The sequence below is a fragment of the Orycteropus afer genome, unplaced genomic scaffold (genome assembly GCF_000298275.1).
Source record: "Orycteropus afer afer isolate SDZICR_OR568_19922 unplaced genomic scaffold, OryAfe1.0 scaffold00013, whole genome shotgun sequence".
In the NCBI taxonomy this organism is placed as follows: domain Eukaryota; kingdom Metazoa; phylum Chordata; class Mammalia; order Tubulidentata; family Orycteropodidae; genus Orycteropus; species Orycteropus afer.
The window spans coordinates 6,468,197-6,473,712 of record NW_006921600.1 but is presented as its reverse complement, the minus strand read 5'-3'; positions in this window follow the sequence as shown (position 1 = coordinate 6,473,712).

Sequence of the window (5,516 nt, the reverse complement as noted above, 5' to 3'; positions counted from 1 at the left end):
CAGAAGGTGGGTGGGAGTGGGGGATGACTGCATCTCCATTCCCCAAGCGGTTGTGAAAGTAACAAGAGAAATGTCACACCTTTTCTGTCTTGTAGGGCCAGAGTGCCCTTTGGGTTGCTGGCAAGCAGAACCTGTTCTCCAGTCCCTGGAATCTGCAAGAGCACTGTCTCTTTAAATATTCAAAATGGTCAAGCCACTTGTGAACATTCAAAATGGCAGCACTCTCCAGACAGGCAAAAGTCCACAGCTCAGCCTGCGTTTCTCTTCACCTTCTCCATTTATTCCCCAGCCACCAGAGCAGTACTCCGTGCAGTCCCTGGCTAGCAGGGCTGATTTTTAGGTTAATTCTTAGGTCTTACCACCACTCAGGAATCTCCAAGCTGTCTGTGCCGTGCCGTCAGGATCACTCAGGTTCACTGCCAGACCACAGCTCCGTCTGTCTCCTTTTTTTGGTTTTTTCATGCAAATTCTTCTGCTAGTTGGAGTTTAGTCCACTTCTATATCCTTCCCGTCAAGGCTCAGGTGTCCCGGATTATCTTCTGTGTCTGTGTTAATTGGTTTCCCTTTTCTTTGTTGAAGAGAGTCTGTGCATTCTTTCTGCCTAGTCTGCCATCTTACCCGGATTCCTGTATTTCTCTCTTGAAGTGTTATGAATCTTCCTTTTTATTTCCCCACCGTATTGACTATTTTTGTTTTTTTCAGTTTTTGAGTTGTCCATTCTGTGGGCCTTTCAGTTTGGTGACTCTTGGTCTTCAGTTCTGGAATTTTTTCTTATTTATTTGATAAATTTCTCTGTAAAATATTATTTATATATTTCTTTTTTTTCTGGAACTACTATTATTTTAGCACTAAAACTTCCGAACTTCTTCATCTTACATTTTCTTTATTGTTTTCTATTCTTTGTGATATCGGTTTATTGCTGTTATATTTTCTGAGTTATATCCTCAAATTTATTTGCTTAAACATCTTTTCATTTTTTAAATTTCTGCTACCCAAATTGTGATTTTCAAGAGAGTTTCCTTTAGTTCTTTGAATGTTCCTTTTTTTTTTTTTTTAGAAAACCTCATGTTCTTTTGTCTATGCAATATCTTATCTCTGAGCATAACAAATAATTGTTTTCTATGGTTTCTTTTAAGTTTTATTTTGTTCCTGGGCTTGTCTTTGTTTGTCTGAGATTTTTGTTTTTCTACTGTTTTGATCTTTCTTAGGTTACAGGCTCCCTCTTTTGACTAATGACCCTTGGTGGCCCATTTATATTTAGCAGAACTAAATAACAGTGTGTGTATATGATGGGGAAATTATTGTGGAGTGGTGGTTCCTGAGTGGTGGCTTTACTATAGGTAATAAGGCAGGCAGTAAGCTATAAACCTTTTCTCTTGTGTTCATCATCTTCTCCATAGAGGAATTATCTAAGAGTCTATGTTGTTGTTGTGGTTATGTGCCGTCAAGTCAGACCTAACCCATAGCGACCCCTCCTTGGATTTCTGAGGCGATATCACTACGGAAGTAGATTGCACAAACTTCCTTCTGAGGAGTGGCTGGTAGGTTTGAACCACCAGTCTTCTGGTTATCAGTCAAGTGCCTTAGGCACTATGCTACCAGCAGATAGAGCTTAAGCCTGAATGTCAGCATTCTGGGAGCCAAGTAAAGGTAGGGAACATTTCTTTATTCTACCTTAAAAGTAGAACTGACTCTAATTTTATTTACATTTCCTCCCAATTGTTTGAAGAATTTTCTTCATGAACAGTTATTGAACCTTTGGACTAATCCCATAAATTATATGCTTGTCACTGTATGTTTTTAAATGTGTAAAACTCAAAAGCTAAACCTGTTGCCATGGACTTTATTCTGACTAACAGAAACTCTATAGAACAAAGTATAACTGCTCTATAGGGTTTTCAAGGTTGTAAATCTTTACAGGAGCAGACTGCCACCTCTTTCTTCAATGGAGCAACTGGTGGCATCAAAGCATGATGTATCGGTTAGTAGCTGAGGACAAAAGTCATCCTTGCATTTGATTATATTACTTAACTTTTCACAGTAACTGGGATTTGTACCATTAGAACCAGTGACAGAAGCTTCCCTTAAATATACCTATGTTGCTAGAAAGAGTAATTAACATACCATATTAGCTAGTCATCTCTTATCCTTTGAAATGTCTGTTTTGTGTGGGCAGAGGTCACTTTTAAGTGGGAGAAGTGTAGAGGAAATATATAATGCATGATAACTGCACATATTATATAGTGCATTATACTTCACTTCCTGAGTGGGGGTGCCATCATTGGGGGTCCCAGGATACATTAGAACACTGTGACCTTGAGAGATAAGATTTCAAATGGAAATTGAGAAAGAACAAAAAGGAAGAGTCACTAGAAAAATCCTCCCTTCACAGTGTTTTGCAAGGGAAAACAAAATTAACAACTGGGTAGATCTACAAAGGCTTAGAAATGAAGAGAGAACGGAGTGGTAAGTGGCCTGTGGATTGTGTCTGGGAAGGCATTTTGGATGAATTTGCTTCACTAGCACCCTAAGGTATGAAAAGAGTAATGTGAAGTGAAGTGACAAGACTAAGGAAAAAAAAAATCATTGTTACCTATCTATGACATTGTTATCATTTTCTGTTGTAATCTAAGTAGACTATGTCAATTCATGTGTGCACAAGCCCAGAGAATGATAGAAATGAGATTCTGTGTGAATCATTAAAGCTAAAATACCACTTTCACCCGAAATACCTTACATATCCTGAAAACTGAGGCAAAAGTATGTGAATTTTATATTTTCAAAAATGTTTGTGCTATGGATATCTGTCTCAGTTTTGTGCATGTGTGTGTGTTTGTGTTAAATATGGATTCAATGTATGAATTTAAATGACTGGATTTCATATAGATCAGAAAATTCAGAAACTGTTCAAGCCCTAGACATAGGATGTGTGGCTGCATTGCCTTGGTGATGATGTTGCAGAATGCAGTATGTAGAACAGTGTTTGCTTCCCTGGGTGATTCCAACAGGCTTGGACCTGCTCAGTATTTTCTAGGGAGCTCACCACTCAAACCCAGAGCTGTTCCATAAAGGGATGCAGGTGACTCAGAGAGCCATGGATTACAATAGGTACAGCTGGAACCTGAGTAGGGGAAGAAGACTTCTGAAGAGTCTTGCCTTCCAGGTTCTAGAAAACAGAAACCACTTCGTTTTTATTAAACATCAAGGCCAACCTTTATTGAGGACCTAAAGCCACCTCTGTGGAGTTGATTCTGACTCATAGCAACCCTGTAGAAGAGAGTAGAACGGCTTCTGGTTTCCAAGGCTGTAAATCTTTACCGGAGCAGACTGCTACCTCTTTCTTCCATATAACAGCTGGTGAGGTGGAGCTACTGATCTTATAGTAGCAGCCAAGTGCTTTATCCACTGCACCACCAGAGCTCCTTCACTGAGAACAGAGTTAATGTTCAAGTGTCCAGGCTGAACTCCTTCTCTGGTAATTATGTTATTCATACTTGAATTCCTTTGCAGTTTTGAATGGAAATGGTCTTTCTCTTCCTGATAGCTCTTTCTCACTATTTACCCCTTTTATTTCTTGTGTTGCTGGGTTGTGTAGTATTGTGATGCAATATTTAAAAACTAGATTTGTTTTGCCTTGTGCTACAGTGTTTAAGTTCTAGGCTGCTAACCAAAAGGTTGATGATTGGAACCTACCAGCTTCTCTGCAGGAGAAAGATATGACAATCTACTTCTGTAAAGATTACAGTCTTGCAAACCTTATGGGACAATTCTACTATGTCCTATAAAACTCAAAACCAAACTCACTGCCATCGAGTTGTTTCCAACTCATAGCGACTCCTCCTTGGATTTCCAAGGCGGTATCTCTACAAAAGCAGATTGCCCAATCTTCCCCCCAATGAGTGGCTGGTGGGTTTGAACCACCAGCCTTCTGGTTAGCAGTCAAATGCCTTAGGTACTACACCACCACTATAAATCAGAATCAAGTTGATGGCAATTTTTTTTTTCCCACTCCAGTTATTATTTGACATTGGAGCTCTTTGGAAACAAAAGTAATATACATTTATAAATTTTCAGATGTTGCAATATTCTACTTCTTTAAAGTAATTTTAAATTGAGAAATTAGATATATTGTCAAGGCTTTGCTTTTAAGAAAATATTTTTAAATGTTTCTGTAAATAAAATTTTGAAAATGGAGCAAGGTTTTAAGGTCACATGTAATTTGAAGGATCCCTGAGATAAGTCCTTGAAAAGCCCATGACTGCCATCTATTTGATCTATCTTCAAAGTCTGGATATTGTACATGAGTATCTTTAAGTATACAAAACTGAATCACAGGGAAACTTACTTGTTCTATAAATTTCTCCAAAGGACTATTTATTGGTCTTTGTCTCAATAAAATGAGAAAGAAAAGTGAAAGTTTGACTTAAGCATGCAATTAATAAATTGAGACTAAGAAGTATATTTACTCAAATATTTAGGATTTTGAAAAGAATATTTGTTCATTAGTAATAGTCATCTGTACACTGTGTAGAGGCAAATTTGACTTTTAATGTCTCAGTTTCATGTTAGATGAGAATTAGTTTCCTGGAAGCCAAACAGTAGAAGGGGTTTTGTCTAGGCAAGTTCTTTTAGGAAATTGTCCATGTAATTAACCGGCAAGTCTCTCTTTCTAAACAATTTGCACAGTGTTATGTAGTTATATTTGGTGGTAAGACGTGGACATCTTTTGGCAGCAGTCTGTGGACTCAATTGGCCTGATTATTGACAAGTTACTTGTCTTTGGAAGAGAAATGGGGAGAAAAAGAGGCAAGAATCCCTCTTCTGAAATTTCAAAGAGAAATCCCCACCCCCTTTCCTTACCAGTTCTCTAAACTGAATTTGAATTTGGTGACTACAAGACTGTTTTTGATGTGGATCTTTGGTTCAGTGTGCATGGCTCAAGGTTTGCCTGTCATTTCTGACCCCCAGCCAAGCTCAGGCTTTTTCTTCAATACAATAGGCAGTGGAGAGGGCTGACCTTCTGCCTAGTCTGACAAAGTGTAAAAAAGGCAAGAAAGAGACTCTGCCCATTTCTCTTTAGTGCATCCTCATTTTTGTAACTTCAGGCCAAGTATCAGATTTAGGAGAATACATATTTTTACTCTAAATTTGATCAGGGAAAATGGATATTTCTGAAAAATTCTATATATGTCTCAACTCCAATAACCATTGATAACATAATGTGGAATGAAAAAGAGGAAATTGAAAAGTATTCATATGATACCATTGGCTTAGTGCCTAAGGCATTTGACTGGTAACCAGAGGTTGGTGGTTCAAACCCACTAGCTACTCCCTGGAAGAAAGACTGGGCAAACTACTTCAGTACAGATTTACTGCCTTGGAAAACCAAAGGGGGTCACTATGAATCAGAATTGATTTGACAGCAGTGAGTTTGTTTGTTTTTTCAAAATATTTTATCTATGGCTACATTCATGTGTTGGAAAGATACATTTATATTCACAAGCAGGATGAACACA